General features: G+C 37.3%; 1 protein-coding gene across 1 annotated transcript in view; it reads left to right on the top strand.

Annotated features, from left to right (window-relative positions):
* The first annotated feature begins 4,238 nt into the window (after positions 1 to 4,238).
* The window catches only part of LOC127653928 (metabotropic glutamate receptor 4-like), a 303,514-nt gene continuing 284,116 nt past the window's right edge, over positions 4,239 to 23,636 (top strand). Inside the window, exon 1 of the mRNA XM_052140793.1 lies at positions 4,239 to 4,531. The gene's annotated coding sequence lies outside the window, so the exon portion shown is untranslated. The remainder of the gene's footprint in view (positions 4,532 to 23,636) is intronic.

The raw sequence follows: 23,636 nt of genomic DNA, 5'->3' as shown, positions 1-23,636 counted from the left end.
CGATCGTGTCAAACAGATATTCTGTAGTGCACAGTGGTACAATTATTATGGGTTGTTTATCATAGAGCACCATGCAATTAAGATCAACATTACAGTCATAACAAAGATTGGTGGTCGGTTTTGCAAAAAAAAAAAAAAACGTACAGGTCTGCAGCTATGGAGCTATTGATGATCCTTCAAGAATAATGTCAAATTACAGGTATAAATACTGATTGTACTGAAATGGTTTCATTGATTGAGGTCATAGAGTAAACAATGGAGACTGTTGGCTTACTAACTGTAAAAATGTTTGTTGTACAGGATGAAGGGGGTTGTAGCAAGGTTTGAAATTATATAAATTATATATGTGGTGATTTATGATGCTATTGCTTTTAGTGTGGTAATCCAATGAACATGAGACTGAATTTAGTTCACTACAGATGCAGTTGTCAAAGTCTGAATTATTTTAAATGATTATTGATGATTTTTGTTTGTATGGCTAAGGCTCGTACACAGTTTTTTCAGGCATCTTTCTTTTACCTAAAGCCATGCACCAGGTCAATCACAATTAAAGAAGAAAACCAATTTATTTGCTGGTCACATTCTCAGCCTGCGAGTTCAACTTAAATGATTTAATGCCGTTGCTTAAAGCCACCACCCCAGCATTTTGTTCTTTTGTTCTTTTGTATCTGTTTAATGGTGCAGAAGTAGATGGTTAATTAAAGGATACACTTTTGCAATGGAGAGTGTGTTGACCCAATGTTCTCAATGCTCTGCCACTTATAGGTCAATGGTAGAAGTTTGAATGTATGCTTCAGAATCACAGGTAAATCTGTAAAATGCATTACTTGGTAAAATGTATCAATGCTTGGCATTTTATACTTTGGCTTTCATCATCGTTTTTGTTTATCTTTTTTGAGAAATAAAACTTTTCAACATGGGAAGTTTTTTTAATTTGGTTGATTTCACAGAATAACCATATACAATTTGTACATATAGGTCAAGGTCAAGGTCATTTTATTTATAGACCCCAATTAAAAACACCATCAGTAGACTAATGTGCTGTACAACAATTTCCAATAAAAAATTAAAAACATACACAAAATAGCAAACTTACAACATAAAATATAAGACAACACAGTGTATCAGGATTGATTATAAGCTAAGGAAAAAGACATATGTTTTTAACTTAGATTTAAAATCGTGTACTGTTATATAAAACCACAGACCCCCTGTAATACCTTTGTGTACACCAAGGGGTCCACAGACCCCCGGTTGCAAGCCCTGGCATAGACTGATGTCACTAAATTGCATGGTGATTATTGTGCCATCAGAAAAAGATTTACCGTTCATAGTCATTTATGAATGCAAATGTGCTGCATGTGTGTGAGAGAGAATTAACTGAAACTTTTATGAATTAACCAGTCTAGCTCAGCTTCACCCTACCTATCACTATTGTTTGCCATTTGTTTTATTCCCTCCTGGTACAGGCCTGATAATGTACAGGTTAACATAACATTAGCAAGAGACATTTAAATGCCAGTTAATAAATGTAGTCCACAGTGAGCTATGCTAAGTGTGAATTATTCTCTCTAAATGGGTCCTTCCCATGATCCATCTTCTAGCTATTTGTCTTCATTGCTGCCAAATATCTGCTACCTAAATCCCAGGCTTATGAAAATGTCACCAGAATTTTTTCCTCACAGAAGAACTTCACGCCATGGATATTTCTTTTGTTTTGATTTTTGTATTGAAAAACACAGTATGACTATATTTAATCTCTCTGTTCTTTCCCTGCATTATTTAATCTATCTTCTTGGTCTTTGATTTACAGTTGCTTCAAAATAGATACTCTAACAATAGCTTTTTAATTGGATATTTCACTAAAATATGATAGTTCTGTCATTATTCTGGTGGTGCCAGTAGAATCTGTGAAAGGTTTAATCTGGCATCTCAACATTATTTGCTGTTCTCTGTCTACTTTCATATAAATAGAGGTGGCTGACAGGCCATGTGTAAATGAATGCAAAACTACAAGATCTGTACCAAAATGTCCATGATATATGGCTGGTTAGGACATGGTGCCAACATGAGCAGATACTCTGGCAGCATTGCAATTTACCACCTTGAGAAGTTTATCAGTACCAGCTGGCAAACACTCCTACAGTGGCTTGGCAGCTTGGTGTCTGGGCTGTAAAGCTGGTTGGCCAGACACCAAGGCAAAATGGGCTCTATCCGATGGGGACAAAGCATTAATGCTAGAGTTAAATAAATTAAGCTCTGTATGTGATACTTTTGTGGAAGTAGTTTACAATCATTGCAGCGCTTCAGGACACTTTGAACACACTCTAATGCTTTTTAGCATGCTATGGGGCAAAATTTGGAGACGGAAAAGCACAGCATAAAGGGAGCTTTATATTTCCACATTTAAAAAAGTTGTTGGTGATGTAGTGCAGTAAAATACTTTGTTTTAATTTTAAATAATTGTTAAATAAACAAAACAAAAAAAAAAAAAAAAAAGGAGAAAAGAAAATACACGTTCTGTTTTAGGTGCAGAAATGTCAATCAAAAATGTATATTGGCAGGAAGAGCTCCCTTTCTCTCCACAAGGGGGTGATGTTGTACAATTCATATTGTCAACAGCACGAGTACACCGTTTTTGCTTACATTTCCCATTACACCAATAAAGCACATAAATTTGGACAGCATTATACTTAATTGGAGGATAACCATTGACTGCGTCTGATAATAAATTACCCCAGATAACTCTTAGAACATTAAATTATAGTTGAATGGGACAAAACATAATGCCAAATATCCCCATAATACATACAAACTCAGTTTATATGGCACAAAATACAGAAAAAGAGACAATACATTGCAAGAATAAATGACATATTCATCAAATAAGCAACTAAGAAAAAGCTTTTGTAAGTAATGCATTTACTGTAAAGCTAAAATAACAAAAATATGTTATAATTAAATAAAAAAATCATTAAATACTATACAATAATAATACAAATACAAATAAGAACCATGGGGCCTGCAACTCTTCTGTATATGTCCATTGTCCACACAAAGTGCAACTGATACATTGACTGATCTACGAAGAGGATTGACCATAAAACGGCTGCTTTAAGAACAAGCTGCAGAGGTGAATACTTGTAAGCTATCAATATTTCTTGTATACTGCATTAGAGGGATTTTATAATCATAATCCCTTGGGGAAATGGTTTAGAAGACATTGGAGTCAAATGCATGGATCTGAATAAATTAACTTCAAGAATTCCTTTTAAGATGTCATGGGAGGAGGCTCAAATGCAGGACTACCATCCGAATGGAGACGTTGCCTACCTTTTATTCAAACCCAGTTTTGTACTGATGTGCTTTGAGACTTAATTTGTCCTGCAAAACCAGCAACATAAATGGATACATTTTGCATTCCAAAAAATTGTCCTTTGAGACATTTTGCATCTTAAAGCCTCTTTGGCTCAGTGCACAGTGGCTATCAATGCCCTGAATCTTTTTGGAATATATTTTATGCAACAAAAAGATTGTCTCCAGGACATTTCCATGTTTTAAAAATATATTTCACTATGTCTTTTTATTTTTTAGAGCACATTATATAACCCAGTAATTTCCTTCAAAAAGTAAAGAATGCAGTATAAAATAAATAAATAAATAAAAAACTTAAAAAGAAGAGCCTTCTCTCCCCCGGTCAAAAAACCTTAAAAGGAGTGCTAATGGAATCTCGATCATAATTTGGAACAAATCCTGAGGGTATCAAGCAGAATTATTTTAAGAATCAAATAAGATCTTACTGGATAAACTGAAATTCTAAAAGAAATAATAATAAAAAAAGCCATTTTAGTATAGCCACTAGGATCTACAAAGAAGAGTATTCTTGTTTAACCCCATTAGGATTGGTTCCAAATTACATTAGCATTCCTTTTGGATTTTTTTTGACAAGGCCAGTAGGCTTTATTAAAACAATCTTTCTAAATATGCTTATGAGACCCCGCATTTCTGCAATCTATCCAGATATATTTATTAAAGAAATGAATCATTTTGTTAGAGCTTCCTTAGTGAGCTTCAGTAAAGCTCTTTCATCAGTCAGTGTGTGTATGTGTGTGTGATCAAATAGAGTGGGGTATGTGGGCGTTGAACGCACTGCTTCGACTGAAGAGCACTGCCTACATCTCAGCCTTGCTTTGCTCTGGGGCTGGTGTCTCCAATTATCCTCAGTGCGGTGCCTCACTTCAGGAATGAGCTCATAGCACAAGATGAACAACATTTCGCAATATTCAATGAATGGACACGGAGGCGACTTGGAGGAATGGAAAGTACTTCGGCTTTGAGAGCGTTTCAGCACCACTTTCGCTGGACAGCGCAACAGCTTTTTCCACTTGGTATCGCGCGATCGGAGATTTCCTTCTGATTTTTCGTACGCGGGGAATGGAGCTTGGCGAATTGGGGGCCCATCGTACCCAAAAATCTGTTGAGGTGAACATGCAGGAGGTGTTTGGCAACAGAAGAGGCAGATAGAAGAACGGTAAGAGCGTGGAAATGGGTCAACTTTGAACATCACTCGCGGATTCCCTGCGAAAAAAGCATGCATGCTTGATTGTTGTTGATGTTACATCAATATTTTCTGGTATTTCGAATAAAAACAGCGGGAGATTCAAAATCTATGAGAATTTTAAAAGAGAATGGCTTCATTGAAACACATATTTAACATCAGTGCGCTACGGCACGATGTTCAATTATCTTATAGTAATCTTCTGTGGCGAATCGGATTCGTTGAGACTTTTTGCGTTGTATCATATATGTCTATTTTATGAATTGCTCCAGTCTGCGAATATAGTGAATATAGCCCAGTAATGTGAAGTTCTGGCTATCACTTTTCTTTAAAACAACAGGTTTGAGTGTTTTGCATCAACGCCTCTGCGTAAGAGCGAATGGATATGCATTGATTCACATGGTAGGCCAATCACCTGTCAAGTATCAGTGTTTTTATTTAAATTATATATATATAAGTTCGATAGATGGGTATGCCCACAAGGAACATATTTCCCTCAAAAAATATATTTCTATAATACAATATAAATAAATAAATATAATAAATATATTCTAAAGATAATTCTGTCTGACATATGAAGTCTCTTGGTCAATTGCAGCAACTGAAGTATGAGTACATGCAGCCCATGGAGCTCTGGAAGAAGATGTTATCTGCCTTAAAGATGTTAAACCTTGAGGCCTTCTGGACCATATGAGCTTGTTTATAAAGCATTCTATATGGGGTTGTTTGAACTATTCCAAATGCCTAGCTACCATTGGTTTTTTTCCTTTAAAATAGTTATTATTGCACGATTGTGGCTGCTATAACTATTAGAAACTGTCCGTCACTTCTACAATGACACACTTGTTCAATTAATACATGAGATTGAGAAGTCTGTGCAACAACATGCAACTTTGCACTACAATACCATGTAACACTATATTGTCAGATCTAATGAGTCAGCTGTGTAGAACAAAAGTAGACACTTACGTACATAATGTGCTACAATGATATCTGATGGAGTGCATTGACTTTTGAGAAGTAGAGAGGCTGTCGCAGCAATGACTCATTCCCTAGATATTTGTAAGTGTGCTACAAAATCATTCATCATAAAGCAATATACTTCATTTCAGTGTTTTGCCACTAAAACAAGAGGTTTCTGGGGCCTTTGGTTGGAGAATATCTACTGGTGCCCAGCACTAGCATAACCAAGGCCTGCTGAAGAAACAGTCAGGGTATGTATTTGAGAAACAGGCCTGTCGGTATATACAGTATGTATAAGCTATTGCAGTGTGAAGTCACTTCTTTAGACTTCATTATGCTGGGCAAGCTTTTAGAGCAATGGGAAGAGGATTTGCTTGGAACTCTAAGGACTGCCGATTTCAGGCTCCACCAAGATGGCTATATATACGTAATTGAATGAGCTAATGAACTTTTCCATCACGGCAATAGCGACTCAGAAAACTGGTGTGGTGCCAACTTGTGAACTTTTGGCCTGTGACATATTGCGACTTTTCTCCACTAACTTGATGACCTCAGTTGATGAAGTGCATGTTTGCACTCCTTATGAGTCCAATCACGTGCCTTAGTGTAAGTGCTGCTCAGTAGAAATAGAAGCAATACTAGGTTTTATACATTATTCATGAGTTTTTGTTGGACTCTTGCTCTGTAAATGGCTTTTGACACTGGGTTTCCTCCTGTTGAGAGGCTCTATCGGTTAACATTGTTCACCGCCAATGAGATCTGCAAAGAACATAGACTAAATACGCTAAATAAGCCTTATTCTTGCTTCTTTACATGTTATCACCTTTCTGTTGTATAGACAGTTGCTGTACATATGGGTAATATCTATATGATTATAATACATAGCACACTGTATGTCTACAGTGTGTGCATTGCACGTGTTTGCCATGATTTGCAAATATTTGACTGCTGAATATAAAATATTTGCTATACACATCAATTGCTGACAGATGCTCAAAGACTGTTTATTTACATCAAAATACTTATTTTAACATGGTGGCTAACAAACTGTTCCAATTATTTTCACTAATTTCCAAAAGCCTTGGTATTTTTGCTAGATATTTCTGTGGTATGTGCTAAATTGGCAAGGGCAATGCTTTGTTTTTATTTGGGATTTCTTATGAGCAGTGTTGGGTGTAATCTGATTTCAAAGTAACCGGTTATAGTAATCTAATTACGTTTTATTCAAAAAGTAGTGTGCATATTACAGTTTAAAATATTGTAATTGGATAAAAGTTACTGACTTTAAATTAAGGTAATTACTTACATGAAATACATTACTTGGATTACAGATTTATATATACATATACTGTATCTGTGATACTCAATACAACATTCATATATATATATATATATATGAATGTTGTATTGAGTATCACAGATATAGTTTGCCTGGTTTGGATAGGGAAAATTTTGTCATGTGCTGATAAGATTATTGTAATTTCTTTTTCTACTTATGAGCAAGTTTTTAAGTTGTTATCATCACCGGCAAATGAGCCGTCTTCTTTAAGATCAAACCCCTTTGCTATGGGCAAGTTTGTCTCTTATCACAACTTAATTACTTAAACCAACTGACTAAGCATAAAAACACATTCTTACTCAATTTAGTCTTGTGTCAGAGGCTCCTGCTTATGGATTTTCTGCCTACATTATCTGATGACACCCTCTGGCACAGAGGGCTCGAAGAGGAGACAGTGAGTGTAGTGTGATAGCCTATACCAGGTCATCGCCTACATCTGGGTTTGTACATCATTGCAGTGCAGAGTAGTAGGGCTTTATCAGATGCAGACTCTCTCCATCTCTCTCTCTCTCTCTCTCTCTCTCTCTCTCTTTCTCAGGTTTCCATCATAGGCAGTGGAAATTCAAATCCTGGTTATGACTTGTGACATGGCAGCGTTTATATTAGGATCATTACACTTGTATTAACAGGTTTTACATTTTTAAAGTGATGTAAGCTGCACCATGACAGCTTAAGTCAGAAGAGTGTTAGCTGTGAAGATATACACTGCAAAAAAAACTTTCATGTTGGCTTGACAAAGCCTTGTTTAGGGTTGTTTTAAAAGTTTTAAGGTTGTATGGTACAAGCCTTACAATCATACAGACCGACAATGCTTTACTAAGTGGTTGCTAAGGTGTTCTGGTTGGATGCTAGGCATTACCAGCTGGTTTCAAGGTGTTGCTAGGCTGTTCTAGCTGATTGTAAGGGTGTTTTGGTTTGTTGCTAGGGTGTACTGGCTGGTTGTTTAGTGTAGCTAGTGTGCTTTAGCTATTTGTTAGAGTGAGGCTAGACAGATACATAGATAAATATAGTTGGATTTTGAAATCTGGAAATGAGTCTTGGCCCATTTGAACATTCCATCAATGTAAGTCTATGGGATTTTGGGGATTTTCGGTATTCTGTTACAGAAAAGCTGTAAATCCAATCAGTTAGAAACGACATAGCAACCAAAGTTAGAACAGTCTGAAGGTCCGTGCCAAGTTTGCAGCTCCAAAAATCACAGAAAGCAAACATAAAAGTAATCCATATTTAATTTCTTTTTTTTACTCTAATTGGCACTTCAAATGTGAAAGTGAAACTAAACAGGCACCATGTGTGACTTTCAGATGTAAAAGTGAAAGTGGAGATTTAGAATAAAAAAAAGACTTAAACACTGTACTGTTTCTCACCCACGCCTATTATAGTGCTCCTGATTATAGATTTAACCACTGGAGTGGTATGGATTACTTTTCTTTATGTGATTTTTGGAGCTTCAAAGGTCTGATCACCATTCACTTGCATTTTATGGACCAACAGAGCTGAGATATTTTTCTAAAAACCTTTGTTTGTGTTCAGAAGAAGAAAGAAAGCCATACACATCTGAAATGGCATGAGGGTAAGTAAATGATTAGATAATTTTTGGGTAAACTATCCATATAATGTTAATATAGTAAAGGTTGTGATAGATTTGAAAAATAAATATTACAATTGTGATGTGTCAAGATGCTCTCAAGAATTAATTTGACCTCCATGCCAGGTCAAAAGGCATTTTTATGGGAGTAAAATGAGTTGCGATTGTGAATGCTACTTAATATTGTTACTATTTTTCTTTTCAGGTAAATTCGTCTTTCTCCTATTGCTGCTTTATTTGTAGAATCAGCTATAAGATTGATTATAATGTTGATTTCCCTTTAAATTTGAAACACTGTGTCTCTATGGCACCATTAAAAAATGTATTCTGTTGGTTTGAGCCTCCCGACCAGCCTGACACAGCAACATTGGCTAAATCAATAGGGGACAGAAATATCTGTTTTATTTAACCAATGGCACATACGGGAGAGATCAGGAAACAATTATTATTTTTGCAGTTCCATTTGGTGACGCTAGTGGCAGTAACTTCAGCTTTACAGAACAAGATTTTTTTTACAGTCTATTTAAGTCACACATAGATAAATGTTTTGGGATATGATTATGTAAGTGTCTGTGTGTGTAATGAGACATATTAGGTCATATTGAGTGTCTTCAGTCCTGACCATCTGCTTTAGAAGACCCTGGCCAACTGCTCGAAGACTGCCGGGAAAGCACAGCACAACAAGCCTTGTTGCCATTCCCGACAGTGTCTCTCAATCAACTGCAACGTTCCTATGTGCTCTATTACAGCAAATGGGCCGTGTAGTGTTTTGGGTAAGAGGATCTGTGGCACAAGATCGTACCCCCTTAGAGGAATTCAATGGACTATATGAAACGAGGAACTCTGTAGTCTGGCATGCACTCAGCATCGCTTCATTTCAGTGCGATGCTTGCGGGGTATTGTCCACCTCTCTAGTGTGAGCCAACTCATTAGGCCCACATCTGCCTAGGCGTCAGAATGCAAGTCACGTGGATCGCTCAAAAGTTCTTCTCTTTCTAAATGTTCTTTTAAATCGTCTTTGTTCACTCGACTACATCCAAGCTTGATTTAAGACTTGCTTGAAAAGCAAAAAAAGATATTTTTGGCATCCCACAATGATAAATGATGTGTAAATAGCCATTAGTCATGTGGCAGAACAGTGAGTTGTAAAAAAAAAATGACAGGCAAATTAAAAATGGGTAATGAATTATATGCTACTCTTAAATTTGTTTTGACTTTTCCTGTGCAGAAGTTGTATCTGTACAAGCAAAATTTGTATATACTATGTCAAACCCAAATATTAATGTTGAATGAACAAATGAACAAGCAAATGAATGAATGAATGAATGAATAAATGAATGAAAGAAAGAAAGAGAGAAAGAAAGATTTTGTTTACAGAATTTATTAATCTTAATACAATTGTTCATTATTAGTTTATGTTAGTCAATAGTGCATTAACTAATGTTAACAAATACAACTTGTGATTTTGAAAATGTTTTAGGATGTTGACATTAACATTAACCAAGTTAAAAATTGTTCATTGTTAGAACCATGTTGTAAAATGTTACCGAAGGAATATTTACAATTCTGCAATAATCCTAGTTCACTTATTAATTCTAGGCAAATATGTGACATTGACCATGTTAAATTTACTTTATACAAAATGTCAGATTTCTTTGCTTCCATTGAAGCAAACGGGATGCTATGTGGAGTATTGCCAAATCATGCTGGATAACATGGATCATCAGGTTTTGCGGAAACTTGTGTAGTCCATTTGGGTTTGAATGCATGCTGTCACTAATGAAAAAAGGGTAATTTTGAAAATGTATGTACATTTTTCAATACATCTTCCCCACTCAAATTGCTATGTTGATAATGTCATTTGTAATAAATTTGAACAAAATAATTGCATTTAAAAAAAAAACATTTTTAACATGCTACTTGTTCAGTTCCAATTTCCTTACATAGTTTTCTTTGCAAAGAACCTTTTGTTATTTGACCACCGTTTATCATTATCTGATTGACCGCATACTGTAATTTTGCCTCTGGAGTGAAACTCACCATTAACCCACCTGAGGAGATTTTGTGCTGTTGTATTGATCTTTGCCCTTGCTTCCCACATAGCAGGAATTACCCTGTGCAACGATCCCTATTAGCTCAACCCACACGATTCAAACAGAATGATTTTTAACAACATTCAGTATATTACTCAAGGGTTCTTAAACTTTACAGACCATGTACAAATCAGTACCACCCTTTCATTTTTCTTTCCAGCACAAAGCAAATTGACCACAAGCATGAGGGGGGGATAGTTCACCGAAAAAATTAAAATTCTGTCATTATTTATTCACTCTTATGTTGTTCCACACCCACATGACTTCCTTGCTACTGTTTAGCACAAAAGATGTAATGCCGTATATTTGACTCATTAAAACTAAAACTAAAAATGCTAGAATCTAGAAGCGCTTAGAATTCCTCTGTCAGACTGGTTACATTATGAATAGGCCTACCATGTTCACAATTTAGTGCTGAATGCAGTATTTCTAAGTCAAAAGTAGGCCACTCTTGAAGACTGCATTCATTAAATCTAGCATCAAAATGCTTACAGAATGATATCTCGACTTTTTTGTCAAGCACCTGCTTTTTGACCATATGCAAAAGTTTTGATGCACAAAGCAACTAAATATATTGAAATTGTTTATGGATCAGAAATGAGAATTAAAACATGGGCAAGTTATTTGCTTGTATCACAGTTTTAGAACTACAGCTCTAAGATATTTAAGAGAGTCTTTTCACAATGCATCAGTAAAAAGTCCTCCAGAGACAGGCGTCGTGTCTGGTGAATAGTCCCAATATCACGTTGAGCAGACGCCCCCCCCAATCGCACATACACATTCACGCACAAGGGCCTCATGTGAAATGGTGTGTGAAATGAGCACATTTAACTAGCCCACCAGCATCATGCTCAGACCAATTGGATCATATTCTCCCGTCTATCTCACCCCGCAAGATTAGGCATTTCCTTTTGTCTGTGACACCAGAGGCTTGGGCCACATGTAGAGGTTAAATGAAAACGACCAGCTCCTTGCCCGCCCATTTGAATTAAATCTTTGGTGCCGTGGATATCATTATATGCTTTTACAGAGCAAGCACACTCCATTCACACTTACACTTTCAATACTGTAAATGAAGTTGTGGTTAGTGATGCGATTTTTCTTCACAGCTTCTTTTATGCATTTTCTCTAAATGGAACGAAAGTTATTTACTGTACCCCAAAGGACAGTAGTATAATAAATAAATTGTCACACATTATACATACATTTCTGCATATACATGGTGAAATAATTTATTTTTCACATATCCCAGCTAAGCTGGGGTCAGAGTGCAGGGTCAGCCATGATACAGCACCCCTGGAGCAGATAGGTTCAAGGGCCTTGCTCAAGGGCCCAACAGTGGTGTCTTGGTGATGCTGGGGCTTGAACCCTGCTCTTTTAGTCAGTAACCCAGAGCCTTAACCGCTGAGCCACCACTGCCCTAGTAGTGACTGTGATGAAGAACTGGTACTTTCCATGAATATAGCTTTTACAAATTAGGCCCTGAAATAATGATAATTAATAATAATATTAATTATGTTTTCAGTAATTTATCAGTAAAAGGAGGTACTCATAACCTTATCAGCCTAAATGTTATAAGGGCTGTTTTCTATCTTTTATTCATTTTGTAAGATCTTTTGTAAGATTCCAGATATGTGTAGGTTTGTTATGTTCTAGGAAATCAAATTAAATAAAAATAATAATCATTAACATTAAACAGACAAAATGTTTAAAATAAAAAAAACTAAAAGAACTCTCCAGAATAGATAACATGATTGCAGATTTAGTCAAAATTAAGTTATCACTCCAAAAGGGATTTTGTAGTTATTGATAACCTTTGGTAACTATTGATAAATACTTCCCATAAATTTAGAGAAAAATATTACTGATTTGATTTACTTGTACATGCTGTAGAAAGGAATTGGCTGGTTGCATAAGACACCATGTTTGATTTCTGGTTTACAGAGTGTGGGCATAACCAGTTCCTGTTTCGTCGGGCACCGCTGAAAATAGCATTTTATAAGAGGCGTTTACAGAAAATACATTTAAATTGTATTGTAGCTTTGCAATGAAGACACACAAGACTGATCTCATAAACAGTGTGTTTATTTAAGGCTGTTGTCAGCCAGAGCCAGAGCCAGAGCCATGCACTCTGTAATTGTTTAGAGAATCACACTTAAAACAACAATGAACCCCTACTGCAAACAGTCTCCTCCGTGCACACATACAACATATACACACAAAACATTCAGGAACAGCCATCAATGCAAGACATTAAAACACAGAAAAATGCATAACACAAATTCCTCTTATTAGTTAGAATAAGACCATAAACAACATGTCAACACATTGCGGTATATATTAAGTTACATCAATGACTATGAAGGTGAGAAATGATTATAAACATCAGAAACGACAGTGGCAGAAAAGTTCATGTGAAAATGAAAAAATACTCTTAAATATATATTCATTAAGATATACAATTTAAAGTTGAACATACAACTGCAGGGTAAATAAGGTCATATGTATCCTCTATTGAACAACAACAACACATGTATTAGGTTTCAATTTCTGTTTGCATCTTACTTCTGATTACACATACACATGCATGTTTTGGTAACACTTTACAGTAAGGTTCAATTCTTGAACATTGGATAATGCATTTGGTACATTGAACTTACAATGACTATTTTAAAGCATTAAAGGTGCAGTAAGTAATTTGTTTACCTCACTAAAAAAAGTGTAACTCCTAAAGTCATGAATTATATTTTTGTAATATATGTATTAAATCATGTGCACTCACATTAAAATGAAGACACCAGTCTTATCAGTAACCTTATAAAAGCTGTTTTATTCTACATGGAGAGGGTCCTCACATGGGGGCTGCCGTGTTAGAATCACAAGATCAGCCCAATACTACTCGCTTAATCTTAATAACTGTCCTGTCATATGACACTTTCACTCATTCATTAAAGTAATCATGGCTGACTGTAAATACAACATTTCTACAATGGCATCTGAAACTGAGATCTATTTTAAATGATGCTGCATCCAAGCTGCTAGGTGGCAGTGTATGTCCAAGATGACTCAAAGACAAAAGTTACTGAGTGCACCTTTAATCTAGGTTAATGTTTCATTTAAAAATACTATTGTTCATTGTTATTTACCATTCGTTCATATGCCCCATGTTAATGAATAGATAGAAATGAACATTAATTTAGGTTAATAAATGCTGTAAAAGTATTGATAGTTGTTATTTCATGTTAGCTATTGCAGGTTGACGTACAGAAACTTATTGTTAAGTGTTAGCCACAATTTTAACACTGTTTACTTCATACCATTGGCCAGCTCGTCGCTGCTAGCTGAGGCACATACTAATGTAAAGTGAATGTTATCTCCTGTCGCTAATAAACCAAATTCTTTTCTTTCTATACTTATTCTATACTAAACACTAATGCTGGTCTCAACCAAGTCTCTAACAAGTCTCCTTTGGAAGTTTCTTCTCAAAGCAAAAATAAATAACAATAAATTCTCTGTAAAGGAATTAATGGAAAGGAGGAGGCGAGAACTGGCTTAACATTATAAATAATATTTAATTAAATAAAAAGACAAACAGATACAGGTGTCGGGCATCTGCCCGTAAATCTCTCTTTCTGTTGCACTGCCGTCTCCGGTCAGCCTTTATCCTTCTCGGAGGCTTGATAAGGCTGATACGGGACCGGGTGTGTTCTCTGATACACCGTCGCATGGTTCTCGATCACTCCTCCACCCTCTCAGGCAGATGACAGCTGCTCCTCCCAGGGTGGACCGGAGTCAGACCCAAGAGCCCCGGCGGACAGAACGCCCCTCCGCATTACCGGCGACTCGTGGGGACACTCCTCGCCCCTGGCAGCGGCCCTACCGCTCCAGGCGGTCGCGGAGTCCAGTCCCCACTCACCTCGCGGACGGCGGCCGTTCACCACGTCCGGGTAGTTGGGCTACTCCATCCACCGGCGGATGGCAGCGGCGCTCCCCTGGGTGGACGGCAGTGTCGAGGACTCCGCGACGGGCATCCCACCTTCTTCCCGGGTCTCGGCACCAGTGTAAAGGGGTTTAGACGAGCAAGGAGGAGGCAAGAACCAGCTTGACAATATAAATAATAGTTTAATGAGAAACTTAAACAAAAGACACAAACACACACATGACAGACATGCCCGTAAACAATCTTTCTCTTGCACCATATTCTGCAGTCGGCCTTTATCCCTCTCGGAGGCTTGATTAGCCTGATAAGGGACCGGGTGTGTAGAATCACCACACGGCCCCACCCTCCGCCCTACCACACAGACAAACCATGGAATGTTTGTGTGTGTACGCTCTACGCTATACGCTCTATTTTCTTGAAGTGAGCAACAGAATCAATCTCATGAATTTGGCAGATGTAACAGAATGGAAGAAGCTATGGGGCGAAAACAATAAATGCAGTTCTTGAAAGGGAGCCCAACCCTGATGTGGCACAAAAGCTGGCTTACTGATAGAAAATGTTTTGGCCTGTGATTTCAGAATCCAGAACTGCAGCTGAGGAGGAGTTGTCTCTTTCAGATCTAACATCCTTAAAAATGCAAAATGGGCCAGCTAGAAGGCTCATTAATGAAACAGAGAGGACATGCCTTCATACTAGAAACCAAAACCTTGATAATGAGATGTATTTATTGACGTTGAGCTGCCCCAATTAATAATGTGTGGTCTGCCACATGGGGTGGAGTTTGCAAAAATTCTCTGCCAGAGCTGCAATAAGAGACATGGTAATTTTGGTGACTCTACATGAGGAAAATAAAGCTACAGAGATGTTCATGAATCCCCGAGTTTTCTTCCAGGTCCATCTCTCTGTGTGCGCTTGCAGTTTTAAAGGCCTTAGTCAGGGTATTTGCCATATTTCATTTTATGCATATGAAATCGAGGCTGACAGGGACTATATCGGTATGTAGTCCAATGGGTTCAATAAGTTGCACTGCCTTTCAGGGATAAATTATCCGAAAATAAAAATAATGTCATCATATAATCACCCTCATGCTGTTCCAATGCCTCATGATTTCTCTTTTCCATGGAACACAAAAAGGAGGTGTTAGGTAAAATATCCCCAGTCACCATTCACTTTCATTGTATGGGAAAAAGATGCAATGAAATTGAATGATGACAGACGCTGACATTATGCCTTTCTACATTTCTTATTGTGTTCCACATAAAAAACAATCAACAAAAAACATTGGAACAAAATGATGATGAATGAATGATGAAATCTTTTGGCAATGTTGAGTTGGCTGAACAGTCGACCCCAGCAAAAACCTAAAGATTTCTTATATCATTTAACGGGCATCATTCATTTATTAGACAATGTTCATTGATTTTCAGTATGGAACTGAAGTTGTGAGAAATGCATGAGGACCATGTCCAATAACGGTACAATTTTTTCAAGTTTTTAACGCCATATGCAGTATGGAACCTTAAAGAGGTCACACATTATAATTATTATTGACCAATTTTTTTCTCTTCCCTCACCCCTTGAATATAACAGTAATATACATTATGTGCTCTAGCTAATACTACTACTACTACTACTACTACTACTACTACTAATACTGCTAAAAATAAATAGTATTACTTAAAATGATTTATTATGAATTGCTCTTAAATACATATTATTTAATAATAAAATTATATATATATATATATATATATATATATATATATATATATATATATATATATATATATAGCAATTAAATAAATTAATTGTTATACATTATAAAAAATATTAACTAATATATATATATATATATATATATACATACTGTATATAGATGTGCTATATTTTTATATTTTATTTTTTAATATGTTTTATAATGTATAACAATTAATTTATTTCATTTAAAATTTTAATTGATTAAAAAAATCTTATTCTGTATGTTTCTGCTTGGTTGGCCTAAAGTTTCGCCATATGGAAATTGGTTTTGCTCAGCAAGAACAAATATTAAAAGGAAACATTGCTGTTAATCTATTCCTCACAGCCTAATTTTTCATTTACTCTGACTAAAACTCATTGGGCTCCTCCTGCGGTGTTCAGTGTCACCAGTTTTATCTGAATGAGTAGGTTACAAATGATCTGATGAAATCTGATGACATCACTGGATTATCTGACCTGCTAGAGTCTTTACATTGTGTGGCAACACTGTGTTGTCAGGGATTTCATAGTCTCATTCTAAAGTGCTACATGAAAATGGCTATTGCATCCATGGGACATCATTCCATAATCACTGCATGATTACTCGGTTTTCTCTTTGTTTATCAGTGTTTCTGCAGATGCACACCTACAGGGCCTGCTCTCTGATCTTCTCTGTTAGAAATGCAATGAGAGACTAGTGGTGCTGTAGGTGAGACCAAGATGAGCGTGTTTCTCTCACCTCGAAATATGTTTTGCAGGCAGCCAGCTAGATCTAGTTATAGTGTTTCCGTTGGATTCGGTTAAAGTGTCATCACACATTCTTCACAAAAACAAGTGCTATTCTCTCATTCCAGTCTATTGGATTGCAGAAATGTAGGCTAGGGTGCATGATTATGATAAAAAAAAAATTCTAATAGTTGATTATTTCCTTTGAAATTGCAATTGCAGTTAATTTCAATTAATAGAAATTAAAGCAATATTCCAGGTTTAATACAAGTTAAGCTCAATCGACAGCATATATGGCATAATGTAGATAAAAATGATTTGGAAATGTCCCTCTTTATAGAAGAATAGAATAGAATCCTTTATTTTGGTCACACATTATACTCAAGTCTTCTTTTTTGCATATATACAGTGAAATGTATTCGTTTTCACATATCCCAGGTAAGCTGGGGTCAATCATGATACAGCGCCCCTGGAGCAGATAGGGTTAAGGGCCTTGCTCAAGGGCCCAACAGTGGCATCTTGGTGGTGCTGGGGCTTGAACCACCGATCTTCTGTCTGTAACCCTGAGTCTCAACCACTGAGCCACCACTGCCCCTCTATCTCTATCTTTATCTATAAAAAAGCAAAATTGAGGTTACAGTGAAGCACTTACAACGGAAGTGTCATTTAAATGTTTTCCGATGAAGAAAATGCATTCTTTAGGAAAGATGCAGCATTTCATAAAATGTAAATCAGAACCACCAAATTGGAAAATCTTGCAGTAATGTACCATGTTAATGCATTTTTGTTCTATTTCAGAACGTCGCTCGCTCGTTTGGTATTCAGCTCCTCAAGCTGTATGCTATCTGACAGTGATAATGGTAAAATAGCAAATTCCCCAAGGATATTAGATAGACACGTATACACACACACACACACACACACACACACACACACACACACACACACACACACACACACACACACACACACACACACACACACACAGACACATACTGGGAGAGAGGCAGTAAAATGAGAGATGTTTGAAAGCTTATGGCTGTGCAACGTGGGTGTTGTCTCTTTGTCTTTCCCACGGGGGATGCTCTTGTTGTGTTGCGGGGGTAGCTTGAGCTCTTAGATGATTGAAAAGCATCATCTTAGTCCATGACAAAAGTACATTCTTTTTCTTTCCCTCCCATCAGTATATGCATACCAGTGGCTTTGCCAGTGACTTCGGCTTCTAAGCCATCATGTGTACAGAATCACACATCTTGATTCCCTTTTGGAGGAGCTTAAAATGGCTGCAGGTGCTTTGCTTCCCCCTGTTCTGAGCAAGCCTTTCACATTTGTCACTGACAAACAGGTTCAGCGGTACTTGTTGCACCGTGGAAAACAAAAACACTTAATGGATAGCATGCCAAAGATATCCTGGTATAAACACTCTGCAGGATTGCAAACAAGGTTGACCGCTGACTGTGTTAACTATGCACGGTGAAGAATCGCTAAGGCAGCAGTCTGATGCCTCTCGCATATATAATTTAGAAGTTTTACTTGACCAACAATCAGACAGAGATGCTCTTTAGACAACCATTTGAAAGAAATAATTGTGGCTTTGGTTCAACTTGAGACCATCTGAATAGATTTTTTCAAATCTTTCCATCAAGATCTGCAATTCTATTATATTGCTTTCTGGAATACTTGATTCTGATTGGTCAGTTGTGGCATTTTAAAGATTTTTGTGTAATGACTGGTAAACCGAGTATTTGCTTGTTGTCCCAAGCAACCGTTTTTATACTTGCATATCTAAAATGAATATTTCATGCACATTTATTTATTTCTTTGACGAATAGATTTGTTTTAAGTAGGATAATGTAAAATCAGCTAATCGTTTTTTTAAATCTTGATTCAAAGCAGATGATTGTACAACATAGAGGTTTGTACAACCTGGAAGAAATAACATTGCAATTCTGCTATAACCAAGCTCCATCAAGCTTGTGCATTACATTGTGCATGTACTGCACAAATACAGGGACGATGTCAGTGGAAGTTCTGCATCATCTAACAAAGGATACAATACTGGGAATTTTTTTCAATATTTCTATTCAGGTCAGTGGGAAATGTGACACGGATGTCATATAGTTTAAAAAATGACTTTGTTTAATGTTCACAGGGGTGTTGTTTTGTTCTATTTTGAGCATATGCTTTTGACCATTTGAAAGTTTCTGCCTCTCGCAAAAACTGAAATTAAGTGGACACCCAAAAGTTGCTGTGGATGGCACTTTCTTTATCACACTTTTCCAGTTAATAAGAGCCACAGAATACAGTTTACTGATTTTTAGAGTGTGAGGGAAGCTCCAACAGTAATGCTGCATGAGTGCGGTAAGCAATCACTTCTGAATATAAAGTATTTGTAAAGTATTATAATTGTCAAATAGCTTCAAATTAATGGGGGATCATTAGTTGGGGGAAAAATGTAAGAATTTTGCAATTATTTACCTCATGGTACTATATAGATATTCAAATGCCAAGAATAAATGTTTTAAGTTACATATTTCAAATAAAAAATTATGTAAACATTTTTGCTAAAAATAAATCAAAAAAGCATTTTACATTTTAGTAATAACTCCTTGAAATAAATAACTTATTTCGTTCAGAACAACATTTCGAGTGATGTTCCTTGAGCGCCTTCAAGGGCGCATTAAGGCGATCCATAAAACGCAGCATTTTCTTACTCCATACGTACTTCCACGTTCTCATCGCAAGCACCGCTGTTGCCAGCGTATGGCATATCACATAATAATCAGGTCATACAGCGAGTAATTCCTATCTCACGGCATATTTACATTTTATTATCATTCAAGCATCATTAAAGTGCAGAAATTTGTATGGCATGTCTTCATAAATCATTCACTCATCGTTGTTCAGACCATGTTTCAATCTATGGGGATCTCCAAGCACTTGGGGCTTTATCAATGTTCCAAATTTCAAAGCTCCGAGTCTAACAGTCATGTCAGCCCAACTACATTACTTTTAAATATCAAAGGCTGTGCCTTTACAGCTCCTGCTTCAGACACTACAGCAACAACAAATCAGAACCAATTTGACTGGCAGAGTAAATACCGGAGTTCAGCCATATATGTATGAATATATATATATGTATGTCTGGTCTCCGTGAATACAGTCAGAGACAATGGTAACTTTAGCACATTAGCTGTCGAATCAGCTATCAAGCACATTTGGAAAGGAGATTTGCAAATATTCACAAAATAGAAAGTGCGATACTTGCATCTTCAGGATGTAAAGCTGGGACACGAACAGTTGGTACTGATCCATGATTGAGAATCTAATTTTTATATTGATACACATTCACAAAGCAGTCCGGTGTAAAATTATTTGCAAAAATTTTTTTTATGTTTTGGGGCACATTTCCTTCAGAAACAAAACTGTCCACTGCTTCTTTAGCGGCTCTATGCCGGGAGTACATGAAGACTCTTTATGTTCACTTTCACAGACAAAAAAATAAAAATAAACTCTTATGAAGCTGAGACATTATTCTTCTCACCGTATTTGCACGAGGAAGAACAGAAAAGAGGAAAAAAATAATAAATAAAAAAAATTAAAAGGGCCACGTCTCTCGAATTTCTAGGCATCACGCTCTATTCTCTAAACACGCAAGATTCCCTGCTTAAAGAAACATGACAGGATCAGGTATATTTGCACGTCGTTCTCTGGTCAGTTTGGGTCTCATAACGCAATCTCCAGTCCCTATCAGGCCACCTCAATTTTGCCATGCTTATCATTCCTCAAGGCCACTCCTTCGTTCCCGCCTCCTCACACTAGCTCATTCCGTAGACAACCTCTCCTACCTACCAATCAATGATGGCAAATCTCCGGACGACATGTCTCTATTCACAGACACGGCCCCCTATAGGATTCAGGGGTTACTTTCTAGGACCATGGTTCACAGGGAAATGGACAGAATTATACTTTTTTCGATATAGCTTCCTACGCTCCATCCGCTCTCTTCGAAATGAATCCCATTGTTAGATAATTTCATCATTTAATGTATTGAATAAATGTTTCTTGATCTGCAATCCCTGCCTCGTTGCGGCTCAGCTGAGGGAAGAAAGAAATTACACAGAGACCCAAGCTAAAAATCCTTCCACGTTTATTCGTACAGCACTTCATTATATGGTCCAGCAAAACAACATTCCCCTATACCCTCCAATTAAATAGTTCTTTACCCTATATGGGGTAAAATATATGTTTGAGTATAGAAATAGGAAATACATTCCCAGAACCACTGCAGCTGCGTTTTGTGATGACACAGCAAGCTACATCAATAAGAGAAGTTTAAAAGAGGCCTTTATTTATTCCACACCCATCGTCACGTTCAGTGTCATATGGGTTCCCTTCAGACACTCAAACGCATCGTAGTTATGCGACAATTCCGCAGTTGTCACTATAATCAATAAAGGCTGGTCCTCCTCGAACCATCATGTCCCTTATGAGACGTCTGACATGGCAGAGCATTTCCTGCAACTTTATTATCCCAGCCAGACACATTCCTGGGACTCCCTCCCTCATTTTGCAGGAGTTACACAGACCAGCTTCTACTGGCACCCTTCGAGGTATACTGGAATCCTCAATGAAGATGCTCTGCCTCTGGTCTCCCCAATCGTACCTGAAATAGTCAACCTAACCCAAATCATCAAACAAGCTCAACTCCCCACCAGCCATAAGTTCTCATGCATATCTGTTGGTGGTTGGTGGCTCTCTCCCAGCACATCCTTCCCTACACAATGATTCAATTCAAGCACGGCCACTGTTTGCAAGGATAGCGCATAACTATGTCTACCCCCCTTGCCAGGGCTTCCATAATCTCAAGTATGGTTCCTTTGCATAGGTATTGCACAAGCCAGCCAGCCGCCTTCTCTGGAAAGCTTTCACTATAATGAGATATCTTCAACAAGGTATTGCACGACAGCATCGCCATTATCGTATGGCATTATATATGCAGTTCACCTTGGCAAAGATGACCATTAAACAACGGCCGCACTTGCTCGAGGGCTTGAGCCTCACAGAATATCTTTCTATGAAGTGTATTGCACGCAACGTCGGCATTATCGTATGGCTCTACACGCGTTGTTCACCTTTCGGCAGAGATAACCATCAAACAACTTTTCCCTCGTCGGTGGGTTTTCATAATCACATGTTGTTTTCTTTAAACGAGGATTGCACGCAACGTCGCCATAATCGTATGGCTTTATGCATGTTATTCATCTTTCGGCAAAGATACCTCAAACAACTTTCCCCCTCGTCAGAGGGTGTTCATAATCAAATGTTGTTTATCTTTCAACAAAGACACTGCACAGTAACGCCGGCATAACGTAGGGCCGCATACATGTTGTTCGTCTTTGGCAAAGATTCTGCCCTCGACAGAGTGCCCAAAATCGCAAGAGAAAAACGCACAAGGACAAAATCAAACTCAAGGAGAAAAAAAAAAAAACGCAGATTTCCCTATTGCACGGCTTTTCCTCTTTCAAAGAATGAACACAAGACCTGGCTTGTACCCGATCGGATCATCTCTTTTGGGGGTAGGCTCCTTGCCGCTGCCTCCTATCTCCGACAGGATATGACGGTTCCGAGTACTACAACTTCGGACCGCCAGACGGGGCCTACGCCAAAGAGAGACATTACTTTTCTGTTTTATATTCATCAAATAAATGTCATCTTCAATTTCACTCAAGTCTGCGAGTCTTCCTGATAAAAATGTAAGTGCAGCGTAGTTCTAGCGGGAAGACTAGCAGCTGTACATCATCGCACCATTAGCTGGGTAATTCCCAGCCAATCACATGTGAGCCATTGCTTTATAAGTCTGCTCACAATCTATCACATTGCTGTTTCAGTGTGCTGACGCAGCAACCTCCACCACCGCACCAGCACCAGTTGAGACCCGTCCTGCACGGGGGTAGGCTCCTCGCCCCTGCCTCCTAGCTCCGGCTGGATATGACGGTCCCGAGTACTACAACTTCAGACCGCCAGATGGGGCCTCCACCAAAGAGAGACATTACTTTTCTTTTTTATATTCATCAAATAAATGTCATCTTCAATTTCACTCAAGTCTGCAAGTCTTCCTGATAGAAATATCAAACATCAAAATATGCAACAAGTAATCCAAAAGTAGTCAGATTAGATTAATTTAAAAGTGTAAACTAAAAGATTACGTTACTGACTACATTTTAAATGGTGTAATTTGTAATCAGTATCAGATTACATTTGAAAAGTAATCTAACTAGCACTGGAGAGTAGAAATACATTTTAATTTTTTGTTTTTGCTTAACAACTAACTGTTAAAAACAAAGGATTTTAAAAGAGACATTGTTCAATGACAAATTTTGCATTATATTGCGTGGATGTCATCTTTGGCCACTATCAAACACTGGTGAGTGAAATCTGAAGATTTACCATCCGACGGCTAATTACACATTTTTTTTTTTTACAAAATTCAGTTGCATATTTGAGTGATTTATTTGCATTGTATAGAGTTAAAGATCGATCTTGGGATTTAAGAATTGTATTGAGATCCTTAAAATTAAGATTGCAGTGCATTGGAAAATCAATATTTTTACACAAACCTAGTCCTCACTAAATAAGCCTCTTGGTGATTGCTAAAATGTAACAGTAACTGTTATGATTGAATCCAGTTG

This window comes from Xyrauchen texanus, chromosome 13, assembly GCF_025860055.1.
Source record: "Xyrauchen texanus isolate HMW12.3.18 chromosome 13, RBS_HiC_50CHRs, whole genome shotgun sequence".
Lineage (NCBI taxonomy): Eukaryota > Metazoa > Chordata > Actinopteri > Cypriniformes > Catostomidae > Xyrauchen > Xyrauchen texanus.
Note: the sequence above shows the minus strand (reverse complement) of the source record. Positions and strands in the feature narration are given on the sequence as shown.